This window comes from Oncorhynchus mykiss, chromosome 23, assembly GCF_013265735.2.
Source record: "Oncorhynchus mykiss isolate Arlee chromosome 23, USDA_OmykA_1.1, whole genome shotgun sequence".
Taxonomy (NCBI): domain Eukaryota; kingdom Metazoa; phylum Chordata; class Actinopteri; order Salmoniformes; family Salmonidae; genus Oncorhynchus; species Oncorhynchus mykiss.
This window is the reverse complement of record NC_048587.1, coordinates 2,581,107-2,600,485: the sequence shown is the minus strand read 5'-3', so window position 1 is coordinate 2,600,485 and position 19,379 is coordinate 2,581,107. Positions and strand designations below refer to the sequence as shown.

The 19,379-nt window shown below is 50.3% G+C and overlaps 1 protein-coding gene across 24 annotated transcripts in view; it reads right to left on the bottom strand.

The window, feature by feature from the left end:
- Positions 1-19,379, bottom strand: part of LOC110514481 (rho-related BTB domain-containing protein 1) — a 70,398-nt gene that overhangs the window by 46,860 nt on the left and 4,159 nt on the right. The gene's annotated exons all lie outside the window — the stretch shown is intronic.

Below are 19,379 nucleotides of genomic sequence, written 5' to 3'. Positions count from 1 at the left end.
ATCCTTACCCATCCCATCCTTACCCATCCCGTCCTTGTCAATCCCATCCCTATCCATCCTTACTCATCCCGTCCTTACTCATCCCGTCCTTACTCATCCCATCCCTACCATCCATCCATCCCTACCCATCCCATCCTTACTCCTCCCATCCTTACTCCTCCCATCCTTACTCATCCCATCCTTACCCATCCCATCCTTACCCATCCCTACCCATCCCCATCCCTCCTTACCCATCCCTACCCATCCCTACCCATCCTTACCCATCCCTACCCATCCATCCCATCCTTACACATCCCATCCCTACCCATCCAACCCATCCATCTCATCCATCCCATCCTTACTCCTCCCATCCTTACTCCTCCCATCCTTACTCCTCCCATCCTTGCCCATCCTTACCCATCCCATCCTTACTCATCCCATCCTAACTCATCCCATCCATACCCATCCCATCCATACCCATCCCATCCATACCCATCCCATCCTTACCCATCCCATCCCATTCTTACCCATCCCATCCTTATCCATCCTTAAACATCCTTATCCATCCTTATCCATCCTTACCCATCCCATCCTTACCCATCCCTACCCATCATCCCATCCTTACTCATCATCCCATCCTTACTCATCATCCCATCCTAACTCATCCCATCCTAACTCATCCCATCCTTACCCATCCCATCCTTACCCATCCCATCCTTACACATCCCATACTTACACATCCTTACCCATCCCACCCTTACCCATCCCATCCTTACCCATCCCATCCTTACCCATCCCTACCCATCCTTACTCTACCCATCCTTACTCTACCCATCCTTACTCTACCCATCCTTACTCTACCCATCCTTACTCTACCCATCCTTACTCATCCCATCCTTACTCATCCCATCCTTACCCATCCCACCCTTACTCATCCCACCCTTACCCATCCCATCCTTACTCATCCCACCCTCACCCATCCTTACCCATCCTTACTCATCCCACACTTACCCATCCCACAATTACCCATCCTTACTCATTACATCCTTATCCCATCCTTACTCATTACATCCTTATCCCATCCTTACACATCCCATCCCATCCTTACTCCTCCCATCCTATCCTTACCCATCCCATCCTTACCCATCCCATCCTTACCCATCCCATATTTACTCATCCCATCCTTACCCATCCCATCCTTACCCATCCTTACCCATCCCATACTTACTCCTCCCATCCTTACCCATCCCATCCTTACTCCTCCCATCCTTACCCATCCCATCCTTACCCATCCTTACCCATCCCATCCTTACCCATCCTTACCCATCCCATATTTACTCATCCCATCCTTACTCCTCCCATCCTTACCCATCCCATCCTTACCCATCCCATATTTACTCATCCCATATTTACTCATCCCATCCTTACCCATCCCACCCATCTTTACTCATCCCACCCTCACCCATCCTTACCCATCCTTACTCATCCCACCCTTACCCATCCCATCCCATCCTTACTTATCCCATCCTTACACATCCCATCCTTACTCATCCCATCCTTACTCATCCCATCCTTACTCATCCCATCCTTACTCATCCCATCCTTACCCATCCCATCCTTACCCATCCTTACCAATCCCATCCTTACCCATCCCATCCTTACCCATCCCATCCTTACCCATCCTTACCCATCCCATATTTACTCATCCCACCCTCACCCATCCTTACCCATCCTTACTCATCCCACCCTTACCCATCCCATCCCATCCTTACTTATCCCATCCTTACACATCCCATCCTTACTCATCCCATCCTTACTCATCCCATCCTTACTCATCCCATCCTTACTCATCCCATCCTTACCCATCCCATCCTTACTCATCCCATCCTTACACATCCTTACTCATCCAATCCCTACCCATCCCCACCCATCCTTACCCATCCCTACCCATCCCTACCCATCCATCCTTACCCATCCCATCCTTACCCATCCTTAACCATCCCATCCTTACCCATCCTATCCCATCCCATATTTACACATCCCATCCTATCCCATCCCATATTTACACATCCCATCCTTACTCATTCCATCCTTACTCCTCCCATCCTTACTCCTCCCATCCTTACTCCTCCCATCCTTGCCCATCCTTACCCATGCCCATCCTTACCCATCCCATCCTTACTCATCCCATCCTTACTCATCCCATCCTTACTCATCCCATCCTTACCCATCCCATCCTTACCCATCCCATCCCTACCCATCCATCCTTACCCATCCCTACCCATCCTTACTCATCCCTACCCATCCTTACCCATCCTTACCCATCCATCCCATCCCTACCCATCCATCCCATCCTTACACATCCCATCCCTACCCATCCAACCCATCCATCTCATCCATCCCATCCTTACCCATCCCATCCTTACCCATCCCATCCTTACCCATCCCTACCCATCCTTACTCATCCCATCCTTACCCATTCCTACCCATCCCATCCTTACCTACCCCTCCCTACCCATCCATCCATCCTTACCCATCCCATCCCTACCATCCATCCCATCTTTAACCATACCTACCCTTACCCATCCTTACTCATCCCACCCTTACTCCTCCCATCCTTACTCATCACACCCTCACCCATCCTTACCCATCCCATCCTTACCCATCCTTACTCATCCCATCCTTATCACATCCCATCCTTACCCATCCCATCCTTACTCCTCCCATCCTTGCCCATCCCATCCTTGCCCATCCCATCCTTGCCCATCCCATCCTTAACCATCCCATCCTTAACCATCCCATCCTTAACCATCCTTGCCCATCCCATCCTTACCCATCCCTACCCATCCTATCCTTACCCATCCTTGCCCATCCCATCCTTACCCATCCCATATTTACTCATTCCATCCTTACCCATCCCATCCCATCCTTACCCATCCAATCCTTACTCATTCCATCCTTACACATCCTTACCCATCCCATCCTTACCAATCCTTACACATCCCAACCAATCCTTACTCACCCCATCCTTACCCATCCTTATCCATCCTTACCCATCCTTACCCATCCCATCCTTACTCATCCCATCCTTACCCATCCCATCCTTACCCATCCCATCCTTACCCATCCCATCCTTACCCATCCCTACCCATCCTTACCCATCCTTACCCATCCTTACCCATCCTTAACCATCCCATCCTTACCCATCCCTACCCATCCCTACCCATCCTATCCTTACCCATCCTTGCCCATCCCATCCTTACCCATCCCATATTTACTCATCCCATCCTTACTCATCCCATCCTTACCCATCCCATCCCTACCCATCCATCCTTACCCATCCCTACCCATCCTTACTCATCCCTACCCATCCTTACCCATCCCTACCCATCCTTACCCATCCATCCCATCCCTACCCATCCATCCCATCCTCACACATCCCATCCCTACCCATCCAACCCATCCATCTCATCCATCCCATCCTTACCCATCCCATCCTTACCCATTCCTACCCATCCCATCCTTACCCCTACCTACCCCTCCCTACCCATCCATCCATCCTTACCCATCCCATCCCTACCATCCATCCCATCTTTACCCATACCTACCCTTACCCATCCTTACTCATCCCACCCTTACTCCTCCCATCCTTACTCATCCCACCCTCACCCATCCTTACCCATCCCATCCTTACCCATCCTTACTCATCCCATCCTTATCACATCCCATCCTTACCCATCCCATCCTTACTCATCCCATCCTTACTCCTCCCATCCTTGCCCATCCCATCCTTGCCCATCCCATCCTTGCCCATCCCATCCTTAACCATCCCATCCTTAACCATCCCATCCTCACCCATCCTTGCCCATCCCATCCTTACCCATCCCTACCCATCCTTACCCATCCTATCCTTGCCCATCCCATCCTTACCCATCCCATATTTACTCATTCCATCCTTACCCATCCCATCCTTACCCATCCCATCCCATCCTTACCCATCCCATCCTTACCCATCCTTACACATCACATCCTTACTCATCCAATCCTTACTCATCCCATCCTTACACATCCTTACCCATCCCATCCTTGCCAATCCTTACACATCCCAACCAATCCTTACTCACCCCATCCTTACCCATCCTTACCCATCCTTACCCATCCCATCCTTACTCATCCCATCCTTACCCATCCCATCCTTACCCATCCCATCCTTACCCATCCCTACCCATCCTTACCCATCCTTACCCATCCTTAACCATCCCATCCTTACCCATCCCTACCCATCCCTACCCATCCTATCCTTACCCATCCTTGCCCATCCCATCCTTACCCATCCCATATTTACTCATTCCATCCTTACCCATCCCATCCTTACCCATCCCATCCCATCCTTACCCATCCTTACACATCACATCCTTACTCATCCAATCCTTACTCATCCCATCCTTATCCATCCTTACTCATCCCATCCTTAACCATCCTTACTCATCCCATCCTTATCCATCCTTACTCATCCCATCCTTACCCATCCTTAACCATCCCTACCCATCCCATCCCTACCCATCCCATCCTTACCCATCCCATCCTTACTCATTATCCCATCCTTACTCATCCCATTCTAACTCAGCCCATCCTTACTCAGCCCATCCTTACTCAGCCCATCCTTACTCAGCCCATCCTTACTCAGCCCATCCTTACACATCCTTACACATTCTTTCCTTACCCATCCCATCCTTACCCATCCTTACCCATCCCATCCTTACCCATCCCATCCTTACTCATCCCATCCTTACTCATCCCATCCTTACTCATCCCATCCTTACCCATCCCATCCTTACCCATCCTTACTCATCCCATCCTTACTCATCCCTACTCATCCCATCCTTACCCATCCCTACTCATCCCATCCTTACTCATCCCTTCCTTACTCATCCCATCCTTACCCATCCCTACTCATCCCATCCTTACTCATCCCATCCTTACCCATCCCTACTCATCCCATCCTTACCCATCCCATCCTTACCCATCCCCATCCTTACCCATCCCCATCCTTACACATCCCCATCCTTACACATCCCATCCTTACACATCCCATCCTTACACATCCCATCCTTACTCATCCCATCCTTACCCATCCTTACCCATCCTTACCCATCCCATCCTTAGTCATCCCATCCTTACTCATGCCATCCTTACTCATCCCATCCTTACTCATCCCATCCTCACACATCCTTACCCATCCCATCCTTACTCATCCCATCCTTACCCATCCCATCTTACCCATCCCTACCCATCCTTACCCATCCTTACCCATCCATCCCATCCTTACCCATCCCATCCTTACCCATCCTTAACCATCCCATCCTTACCCATCCCTACCCATCCCTACCCATCCTATCCTTACCCATCCTTGCCCATCCCATCCTTACCCATCCCATATTTACTCATTCCATCCTTACCCATCCCATCCTTACCCATCCCATCCCATCCTTACCCATCCTTACCCATCCTTACACATCACATCCTTACTCATCCAATCCTTACTCATCCCATCCTTATCCATCCTTACTCATCCCATCCTTACCCATCCTTACTCATCCCATCCTTACTCATCCCATCCTTACCCATCCCTACTCATCCCATCCTTACTCATCCCTTCCTTACTCAGCCCATCCTTACACATCCTTACACATTCTTTCCTTACCCATCCCATCCTTACCCATCCTTACCCATCCCATCCTTACCCATCCCATCCTTACTCTACCCATCCTTACTCATCCCATCCTTACTCATCCCATCCTTACTCATCCCATCCTTACCCATCCCATCCTTTCCCATCCTTACTCATCCCATCCTTACTCATCCCATCCTTACCCATCCCTACTCATCCCATCCTTACCCATCCCTACTCATCCCATCCTTACTCATCCCATCCTTACTCATCCCATCCTTACCCATCCCTACTCATCCCATCCTTCCTCATCCCATCCTTACCCATCCCTACTCATCCCATCTTTACCCATCCCATCCTTACCCATCCCCATCCTTACCCATCCCCATCCTTACACATCCCCATCCTTATACATCCCATCCTTACACATCCCATCCTTACTCATCCCATCCTTACCCATCCTTACCCATCCTTACCCATCCCATCCTTAGTCATCCCATCCTTACCCATCCTTACCCATCCCATCCTTACTCATCCCATCCTCACACATCCTTACCCATCCCATCCTTACTCATCCCATCCTTACCCATCCCATCCCATCCCTACCCATCCCATCCCATCCCTACCCATCCCATCCCTACCCATCCATCCTTACCCATCCCTACCCATCCTTACCCATCCCTACCCATCCCATCCTTACCCATCCCATCCTTACTCATTATCCCATCCTTACTCATCCCATTCTAACTCATCCCATCCTTACTCATCCCATCCTTACTCATCCCATCCTTACTCATCCCATCCTTACTCATCCCATCCTTACACATCCTTTCCTTAACCATCCCATCCTTACCCATGCCTACCCATCCTTACCCATCCCATCCTTACCCATCCCGTCCTTGTCAATCCCATCCCTATCCATCCTTACTCATCCCGTCCTTACTCATCCCGTCCTTACTCATCCCATCCCTACCATCCATCCATCCCTACCCATCCCATCCTTACTCCTCCCATCCTTACTCCTCCCATCCTTACTCCTCCCATCCTTGCCCATCCTTACCCATCCCATCCTTACCTATCCCATCCTTACCCATCCTTACTCATCCCATCCTTACTCATCCCATCCTAACTCATCCCATCTTTACCCATCCCATCCTTACCCATCCCATCCCATTCTTACCCATCCCATCCTTATCCATCCTTATCCATCCTTACCCATCCCATCCTTACCGATCCCTACCCATCCCATCCTTACCCATCATCCCATCCTTACTCATCATCCCATCTCATCCCATCCTTACACATCCTTACCCATCCCACCCTTACCCATCCCATCCTTACCCATCCCTACCCATCCTTACCCATCCCATCCTTACCCATCCCATCCTTACTCTACCCATCCTTACTCTACCCATCCTTACTCTACCCATCCTTACCCATCCCATCCTTACTCATCCCATCCTTACTCATCCCATCCTTACCCTTACCCATCCCATCCTTACCCATCCTTACCCATCCCATCCTTACTCATCCCATCCTTACCCATCCCATCCTTACCCATCCTTACCCATCCTTACCCATCCTATCCTTACCCATCCCATCCTTACTCATCCCATCCTTACTCATCCCATCCTTACTCATCCCATCCTTACCAATCCTTACTCATCCCATCCTTACCCATCCTTACTCATCCCATCCTTACCCATCCTTACTCATCCCATCCTTACCCATCCTTACCCATCCCATTCTTACTCATCCCATCCTTACAGATCCCATCCTTATACATCCTTACTCATCCCATCCTTACTCATCCCATCCTTACTCATCCCATCCTTACTCATCCCATCCTTACCCATCCCTACCCATCCCCATCCATCCTTACCCATCCCTACCCATCCTTACCCATCCTTACCCATCCCATTCTTACTCATCCCATCCTTACACATCCCATCCTTACACATCCTTACTCATCCCATCCTTACTCATCCCATCCTTACCCATCCCATCCTTACCCATCCCTACCAATCCCCATCCATCCTTACCCATCCCTACCCATCCTTACCCATCCTTACCCATCCATCCCATCCTTACACATCCCATCCCTACCCATCCAACCCATCCATCTCATCCATCCCATCCTTACCCATCCCATCCTTACCCATCCCTACCCATCCTTACTCATCCCATCCTTACCCATTCTTACTCATCCCATTCCTACCCATCCCATCCTTAACCCTACCTACCCCTCCCTACCCATCCATCCATCCATCCTTACCCATCCCATCCCTACCATCCATCCCATCCTTACCCATACCTACCCATCCTTACCCATCCCATCCTTACCCATCCCACCCTTACCCATCCTTACTCATCCCACCCTTACCCATCCCATCCTTACTCATCCCACCCTTACCCATCCCACCCTTACCCATCCCATCCTTACCCCTCCCATCCTTACTCCTCCCATCCTTACTCCTCCCATCCTTACCCATCCCATCCTTACCCATCCCATCCTTACCCATCCCATCCTTACTCCTCCCATCCTTACCCATCCCATCCTTACCCATCCTTACCCATCCCATATTTACTCATCCCATCCTTACTCCTCCCATCCTTACCCATCCCATCCTTACCCATCCCATATTTACTCATCCCATATTTACTCATCCCATCCTTACCCATCCCACCCTTACCCATCCCATCCTTACCCATCCCATCCTTACTCCTCCCATCCTTACCCATCCCATCCTTACCCATCCCATATTTACTCATCCCATCCTTACTCATCCCATCCCATCCTTACCCATCCTTACCCATCCCATCCTTACTCCTCCCATCCTTACCCATCCCATCCTTACCCATCCTTACCCATCCCATATTTACTCATCCCATCCTTACTCCTCCCATCCTTACCCATCCCATCCTTACCCATCCCATATTTACTCATCCCATATTTACTCATCCCATCCTTACCCATCTTTACTCATCCCACCCTCACCCATCCTTACCCATCCTTACTCATCCCACCCTTACCCATCCCATCCCATCCTTACTTATCCCATCCTTACACATCCCATCCTTACTCATCCCATCCTTACTCATCCCATCCTTACTCATCCCATCCTTACTCATCCCATCCTTACTCATCCCATCCTTACCCATCCCATCCTTACCAATCCCATCCTTACCCATCCCATCCTTACCCATCCCATCCTTACCCATCCCATATTTACTCATCCCATCTTTACCCATTCCATCCTTACCCATCCTTAACCATCCCATCCTTACCCATCCTATCCCATCCCATCCCATATTTACACATCCCATCCTTACTCATTCCATCCTTACTCCTCCCATCCTTACTCCTCCCATCCTTACTCCTCCCATCCTTGCAAATCCTTACCCATGCCCATCCCTACCCATCCTATCCTTACCCATCCTTGCCCATCCCATCCTTACCCATCCCATATTTACTCATTCCATCCTTACCCATCCCATCCTTACCCATCCCATCCCATCCTTACCCATCCTTACACATCACATCCTTACTCATCCAATCCTTACTCATCCCATCCTTACACATCCTTACCCATCCCATCCTTACCAATCCTTACACATCCCAACCAATCCTTACTCACCCCATCCTTACCCATCCTTATCCATCCTTACCCATCCTTACCCATCCCATCCTTACTCATCCCATCCTTACCCATCCCATCCTTACCCATCCCATCCTTACCCATCCCTACCCATCCTTACCCATCCTTACCCATCCTTACCCATCCTTAACCATCCCATCCTTACCCATCCCTACCCATCCCTACCCATCCTATCCTTACCCATCCTTGCCCATCCCATCCTTACCCATCCCATATTTACTCATCCCATCCTTACTCATCCCATCCTTACCCATCCCATCCCTACCCATCCATCCTTACCCATCCCTACCCATCCTTACTCATCCCTACCCATCCTTACCCATCCCTACCCATCCTTACCCATCCATCCCATCCCTACCCATCCATCCCATCCTTACACATCCCATCCCTACCCATCCAACCCATCCATCTCATCCATCCCATCCTTACCCATCCCATCCTTACCCATCCCATCCTTACCCATCCCTACCCATCCTTACTCATCCCACCCTTACTCCTCCCATCCTTACTCATCCCACCCTCACCCATCCTTACCCATCCCATCCTTACCCATCCTTACTCATCCCATCCTTATCACATCCCATCCTTACCCATCCCATCCTTACTCATCCCATCCTTACTCATCCCATCCTTGCCCATCCCATCCTTGCCCATCCCATCCTTGCCCATCCCATCCTTAACCATCCCATCCTCACCCATCCTTGCCCATCCCATCCTTACCCATCCCTACCCATCCTTACCCATCCCTACCCATCCTATCCTTACCCATCCTTGCCCATCCCATCCTTACCCATCCCATATTTACTCATTCCATCCTTACCCATCCCATCCTTACCCATCCCATCCCATCCTTACCCATCCCATCCTTACCCATCCTTACACATCACATCCTTACTCATCCAATCCTTACTCATCCCATCCTTACACATCCTTACCCATCCCATCCTTGCCAATCCTTACCCATCCCATCCCATCCTTACCCATCCTTACCCATCCTTACCCATCCTTACACATCACATCCTTACTCATCCAATCCTTACTCATCCCATCCTTATCCATCCTTACTCATCCCATCCTTAACCATCCTTACTCATCCCATCCTTACTCATCCCATCCTTACCCATCCTTAACCATCCCTACCCATCCCATCCCTACCCATCCCATCCTTACCCATCCCATCCTTACTCATTATCCCATCCTTACTCATCCCATTCTAACTCAGCCCATCCTTACTCAGCCCATCCTTACTCAGCCCATCCTTACTCAGCCCATCCTTACTCAGCCCATCCTTACACATCCTTACACATTCTTTCCTTACCCATCCCATCCTTACCCATCCTTACCCATCCCATCCTTACCCATCCCATCCTTACTCATCCCATCCTTACTCATCCCATCCTTACTCATCCCATCCTTACTCATCCCATCCTTACTCATCCCATCCTTACCCATCCCATCCTTACCCATCCTTACTCATCCCATCCTTACTCATCCCTACTCATCCCATCCTTACCCATCCCTACTCATCCCATCCTTACTCATCCCTTCCTTACTCATCCCATCCTTACCCATCCCTACTCATCCCATCCTTACTCATCCCATCCTTACCCATCCCTACTCATCCCATCCTTACCCATCCCATCCTTACCCATCCCCATCCTTACCCATCCCCATCCTTACACATCCCCATCCTTACACATCCCATCCTTACACATACCATCCTTACTCATCCCATCCTTACCCATCCTTACCCATCCTTACCCATCCCATCCTTAGTCATCCCATCCTTACTCATCCCATCCTTACTCATCCCATCCTTACTCATCCCATCCTTACTCATCCCATCCTTACCCATCCCTACTCATCCCATCCTTACTCATCCCATCCTTACCCATCCCTACTCATCCCATCCTTACCCATCCCATCCTTACCCATCCCCATCCTTACCCATCCCCATCCTTACACATCCCCATCCTTACACATCCCATCCTTACACATACCATCCTTACTCATCCCATCCTTACCCATCCTTACCCATCCTTACCCATCCCATCCTTAGTCATCCCATCCTTACTCATCCCATCCTTACTCATCCCATCCTTACTCATCCCATCCTTACCCATCCCATCCTTACCCATCCCTACCCATCCTTACCCATCCTTACCCATCCCATCCTTACCCATCCCATCCTTACCCATCCTTAACCATCCCATCCTTACCCATCCCTACCCATCCCTACCCATCCTATCCTTACCCATCCTTGCCCATCCCATCCTTACCCATCCCATATTTACTCATTCCATCCTTACCCATCCCATCCTTACCCATCCTTACCCATCCCATCCCATCCTTACCCATCACATCCTTACCCATCCAATCCTTACTCATCCAATCCTTACTCATCCCATCCTTATCCATCCTTACTCATCCCATCCTTACCCATCCCATCCCATCCTTACCCATCCTTACCCATCACATCCTTACTCATCCAATCCTTACTCATCCCATCCTTATCCATCCTTACTCATCCCATCCTTACCCATCCTTAACCATCCCTACCCATCCCATCCCTACCCATCCCATCCTTACCCATCCCATCCTTACTCATTATCCCATCCTTACTCATTATCCCATTCTAACTCATCCCATCCTTACTCAGCCCATCCTTACTCAGCCCATCCTTACTCAGCCCATCCTTACTCAGCCCATCCTTACTCAGCCCATCCTTACACATCCTTTCCTTACCCATCCCATCCTTACCCATCCTTACCCATCCCATCCTTACCCATCCCATCCTTACTCTACCCATCCTTACTCATCCCATCCTTACTCATCCCATCCTTACTCATCCCATCCTTACACATCCCTACTCATCCCATCCTTACCCATCCCTACTCATCCCATCCTTACTCATCCCATCCTTACTCATCCCATCCTTACCCATCCCTACTCATCCCATCCTTACTCATCCCATCCTTACCCATCCCTACTCATCCCATCCTTACCCATCCCATCCTTACCCATCCCCATCCTTACCCATCCCCATCCTTACACATCCCCATCCTTACACATCCCATCCTTACACATCCCATCCTTACCCATCCTTACCCATCCTTACCCATCCTTACCCATCCTTACCCATCCCATCCTTAGTCATCCCATCCTTACCCATCCTTACCCATCCCATCCTTACTCATCCCATCCTCACACATCCTTACCCATCCCATCCTTACTCATCCCATCCTTACCCATCCCATCCCATCCCTACCCATCCCATCCCATCCCTACCCATCCCATCCCTACCCATCCCATCCTTACTCATCCCATCCTTACTCATCCCATCCTTACACATCCTTTCCTTAACCATCCCATCCTTACCCATGCCTACCCATCCTTACCCATCCCATCCTTACCCATCCCGTCCTTGTCAATCCCATCCCTATCCATCCTTACTCATCCCGTCCTTACTCATCCCGTCCTTACTCATCCCGTCCTTACTCATCCCATCCCTACCATCCATCCATCCCTACCCATCCCATCCTTACTCCTCCCATCCTTACTCCTCCCATCCTTACTCCTCCCATCCTTGCCCATCCTTACCCATCCCATCCTTACCCATCCCATCCTTACCCATCCTTACTCATCCCATCCTTACTCATCCCATCCTAACTCATCCCATCTTTACCCATCCCATCCTTACCCATCCCATCCCATTCTTACCCATCCCATCCTTATCCATCCTTATCCATCCTTACCCATCCCATCCTTACCGATCCCTACCCATCCCATCCTTACCCATCATCCCATCCTTACTCATCATCCCATCCTTACTCATCCCATCCTAACTCATCACATCCTTACACATCCTTACCCATCCCTACCCATCCTTACCCATCCCATCCTTACCCATCCCATCCTTACTCTACCCATCCTTACTCTACCCATCCTTACTCTACCCATCCTTACCCATCCCATCCTTACTCATCCCATCCTTACTCATCCCATCCTTACCCTTACCCATCCCATCCTTACCCATCCTTACCCATCCCATCCTTACTCATCCCATCCTTACCCATCCCATCCTTACCCATCCTTACCCATCCTATCCTTACCCATCCCATCCTTACTCATCCCATCCTTACTCATCCCATCCTTACTCATCCCATCCTTACTCATCCCATCCTTACTCATCCCATCCTTACCCATTCTTACTCATCCCATCCTTACTCATCCCATCCTTACCCATCCTTACCCATCCCATTCTTACTCATCCCATCCTTACAGATCCCATCCTTACACATCCTTACTCATCCCATCCTTACTCATCCCATCCTTACTCATCCCATCCTTACTCATCCCATCCTTACCCATCCCTACCCATCCCCATCCATCCTTACCCATCCCTACCCATCCTTACCCATCCTTACCCATCCCATTCTTACTCATCCCATCCTTACACATCCCATCCTTACACATCCTTACTCATCCCATCCTTACTCATCCCATCCTTACTCATCCCATCCTTACCCATCCCATCCTTACCCATCCCTACCAATCCCCATCCATCCTTACCCATCCCTACCCATCCTTACCCATCCTTACCCATCCCTACCCATCCATCCCATCCTTACACATCCCATCCCTACCCATCCAACCCATCCATCTCATCCATCCCATCCTTACCCATCCCATCCTTACCCATCCCTACCCATCCTTACTCATCCCATCCTTACCCATTCTTACTCATCCCATTCCTACCCATCCCATCCTTAACCCTACCTACCCCTCCCTACCCATCCATCCATCCTTACCCATCCCATCCCTACCATCCATCCCATCCTTACCCATACCTACCCATCCTTACCCATCCCATCCTTACCCATCCCACCCTTACCCATCCTTACTCATCCCACCCTTACCCATCCCATCCTTACTCATCCCACCCTTACCCATCCCACCCTTACCCATCCTTACTCATTCCATCCTTATCCCATCCTTACACATCCCATCCTTACTCCTCCCATCCTTACCCATCCCATCCTTACCCCTCCCATCCTTACTCCTCCCATCCTTACCCATCCCATCCTTACCCATCCCATCCTTACTCATCCCATCCTTACCCATCCCATCCTTACCCATCCTTACCAATCCCATCCTTACCCATCCCATCCTTACCCATCCTTACCCATCCCATATTTACTCATCCCATCTTTACCCATTCCATCCGTTCCCATCCTTACCCATCCCATCCTTACTCATCCCATCCTTACACATCCTTACTCATCCAATCCCTACCCATCCCCATCCATCCTTACCCATCCCTACCCATCCCTACCCATCCATCCTTACCCATCCCATCCTTACCCATCCTTAACCATCCCATCCTTACCCATCCTATCCCATCCCATATTTACACATCCCATCCTTACTCATTCCATCCTTACTCCTCCCATCCTTACTCCTCCCATCCTTACTCCTCCCATCCTTGCAAATCCTTACCCATGCCCATCCTTACCCATCCCATCCTTACCCATGCCCATCCTTACCCATGCCCATCCTTACCCATCCCATCCTTACCCATCCTTACTCATCCCATCATTACTCATCCCATCCTTACCCATCCCATCCTTACCCATCCCCATCCATCCTTACCCATCCTTACCCATCCCTACCCATCCTTACCAATCCATCCCATCCCTACCCATCCATCCCATCCTTACACATCCCATCCCTACCCATCCAACCCATCCATCTCATCCATCCCATCCTTACCCATCCCATCCTTACCCATCCCTACCCATCCTTACTCATCCCATCCTTACCCATTCCTACCCATCCCATCCTTACCCCTACCTACCCCTCCCTACCCATCCATCCATCCTTACCCATCCCTTCCCTACCATCCATCCCATCTTTACCCATACCTACCCTTACCCATCCTTACTCATCCCACCCTTACTCCTCCCATCCTTACTCATCCCACCCTCACCCATCCTTACCCATCCTTACTCATCCCATCCTTACCCATCCTTACTCATCCCATCCTTATCACATCCCATCCTTACCCATCCCATCCTTACTCATCCCATCCTTACTCCTCCCATCCTTACTCCTCCCATCCTTGCCCATCCCATCCTTGCCCATCCCATCCTTGCCCATCCCATCCTTAACCATCCCATCCTTAACCATCCCATCCTTGCCCATCCTTGCCCATCCCATCCTTACCCATCCCTACCCATCCTTACCCATCCTTGCCCATCCCATCCTTACCCATCCCATATTTACTCATTCCATCCTTACCCATCCCATCCCATCCTTACCCATCCTTACACATCACATCCTTACTCATCCAATCCTTACTCATCCCATCCTTACACATCCTTACCCATCCCATCCTTACCAATCCTTACACATCCCAACCAATCCTTACTCACCCCATCCTTACCCATCCTTATCCATCCTTACCCATCCTTACCCATCCCATCCTTACTCATCCCATCCTTACCCATCCCATCCTTACCCATCCCATCCTTACCCATCCATCCCATCCTTACCCATCCCATCCTTACCCATCCCTACCCATCCTATCCTTACCCATCCTTGCCCATCCCATCCTTACCCATCCCATATTTACTCATTCCATCCTTACCCATCCCATCCTTACCCATCCTTACCCATCACATCCCATCCTTACCCATCCTTACACATCACATCCTTACTCATCCAATCCTTACTCATCCCATCCTTATCCATCCTTACTCATCCAATCCTTAACCATCCTTACTCATCCCATCCTTATCCATCCTTACTCATCCCATCCTTACCCATCCTTACCCATCCTTACCCATCCTTAACCATCCCTACCCATCCCATCCTTACCCATCCCATCCTTACTCATTATCCCATCCTTACTCATCCCATCCTTACTCAGCCCATCCTTACTCAGCCCATCCTTACTCAGCCCATCCTTACTCAGCCCATCCTTACTCAGCCCATCCTTACACATCCTTACACATTCTTTCCTTACCCATCCCATCCTTACCCATCCCATCCTTACCCATCCCATCCTTACTCTACCCATCCTTACTCATCCCATCCTTACTCATCCCATCCTTACCCATCCCATCCTTACCCATCCTTACTCATCCCATCCTTACTCATCCCATCCTTACCCATCCCTACTCATCCCATCCTTACCCATCCCATCCATCCTTACCCATCCTTACCCATCCCTACCCATCCTTACCCATCCCTACCCATCCTTACCCATCCATCCCATCCCTACCCATCCATCCCATCCTTACACATCCCATCCCTACCCATCCAACCCATCCATCTCATCCATCCCATCCTTACCCATCCCATCCTTACCCATCCCTACCCATCCTTACTCATCCCATCCTTACCCATTCCTACCCATCCCATCCTTACCCCTACCTACCCCTCCCTACCCATCCATCCATCCTTCCTTACCCATCCCATCCCTACCATCCATCCCATCTTTACCCATACCTACCCTTACCCATCCTTACTCATCCCACCCTTACTCCTCCCATCCTTACTCATCCCACCCTCACCCATCCTTACCCATCCTTACTCATCCCATCCTTACCCATCCTTACTCATCCCATCCTTATCACATCCCATCCTTACCCATCCCATCCTTACTCATCCCATCCTTACTCATCCCATCCTTGCCCATCCCATCCTTGCCCATCCCATCCTTGCCCATCCCATCCTTAACCATCCCATCCTTACCCATCCTTGCCCATCCCATCCTTACCCATCCCTACCCATCCTTACCCATCCCTACCCATCCTATCCTTACCCATCCTTGCCCATCCCATCCTTACCCATCCCATATTTACTCATTCCATCCTTACCCATCCCATCCTTACCCATCCCATCCCATCCTTACCCATCCTTACACATCACATCCTTACTCATCCAATCCTTACTCATCCCATCCTTACACATCCTTACCCATCCCATCCTTACCAATCCTTACACATCCCAACCAATCCTTACTCACCCCATCCTTACCCATCCTTATCCATCCTTACCCATCCTTACCCATCCCATCCTTACTCATCCCATCCTTACCCATCCCATCCTTACCCATCCCATCCTTACCCATCCCTACCCATCCTTACCCATCCTTACCCATCCATCCCATCTTTACCCATCCCATCCTTACCCATCCTTAACCATCCCATCCTTACCCATCCCTACCCATCCTTACCCATCCCTACCCATCCTATCCTTACCCATCCTTGCCCATCCCATCCTTACCCATCCCATATTTACTCATTCCATCCTTACCCATCCCATCCTTAACCATCCTTACCCATCCCATCCCATCCTTACCCATCCTTACCCATCCTTACACATCACATCCTTACTCATCCAATCCTTACTCATCCCATCCTTATCCATCCTTACTTATCCCATCCTTAACCATCCTTACTCATCCCATCCTTATCCATCCTTACTCATCCCATCCTTACCCATCCTTACCCATCCTTACCCATCCTTAACCATCCCTACCCATCCCATCCCTACCCATCCCATCCTTACCCATCCCATCCTTACTCATTATCCCATCCTTACTCATCCCATTCTAACTCATCCCATCCTTACTCAGCCCATCCTTACTCAGCCCATCCTTACTCAGCCCATCCTTACTCAGCCCATCCTTACTCATCCCATCCTTACCCATCCCATCCTTACCCATCCCATCCTTACCCATCCTTACTCATCCCATCCTTACTCATCCCATCCTTACCCATCCCTACTCATCCCATCCTTACCCATCCCTACTCATCCCATCCTTACTCATCCCATCCTTACTCATCCCATCCTTACCCATCCCTACTCATCCCATCCTTACTCATCCCATCCTTACTCATCCCATCCTTACCCATCCCTACTCATCCCATCCTTACCCATCCCATCCTTACCCATCCCCATCCTTACCCATCCCCATCCTTACACATCCCCATCCTTACACATCCCCATCCTTACACATCCCATCCTTACCCATCCTTACCCATCCCATCCTTAGTCATCCCATCCTTACCCATCCTTACCCATCCCATCCTTACTCATCCCATCCTCACACATCCTTACCCATCCCATCCTTACTCATCCCATCCTTACCCATCCCATCCTTACCCATCCCATCCCATCCCTACCCATCCCATCCCTACCCATCCCCATCCATCCTTACCCATCCCTATCCATCCTTACCCATCCCTATCCATCCTTACCCATCCCTACCCATCCTTACCCATCCCTACCCATCCTTACCTATCTTTACCCACCCATCCCATCCCTACCCATCCATCCCATCCTTACACAACCCATCCCAACCCATCCATCTCATCCATCCCATCCTTACCCATCCCATCCTTACCCATTCCTACCCATCCTTACTCATCCCATCCTTACCCATTCTTACTCATCCCATTCCTACCCATCCCATCCTTACCCCTACCTACCCCTCCCTACCCATCCATCCATCCATCCCCACCCATCCCATCCCTACCATCCATCCCATACCTACCCATCCTTACCCATCCCATCCTTACCCATCCTTACTCCTCCCATCTTTACTCCTCCCATCCTTACTCCTCCCATCCTTGCCCATCCGTACCCATCCAATACGTACCCATCCTTACTCCTCCCATCCTTACTCCTCCCATCCTTACTCCTCCCATCCGTACCCATCCCATACGTACCCATCCCATCCTTACTCATCCCATCCTTACCCATCCCATCCTTACCCATCCTTACCCATCCCATCCTTACACATCCTTACTCATCCCATCCTTACCCATCCCACCCTTACCCATCCCACCCTTACTCATCCTTACCCATCCTTACTCAGCCCACCCTTACCCATCCCATCCTTACCCATCCATCCCACCCTTACCCATCCATCCCACCCTTACCCATCCCATCCGTACCCAATCCACCCCTACTCATCCTTAGCCATTCCAGAAAAAAAAATACGCCTCAGCCCCAGCCTCAGCCCCAGCCTCAGCCCCAGCCTCAGCCCCAGCCCCAGC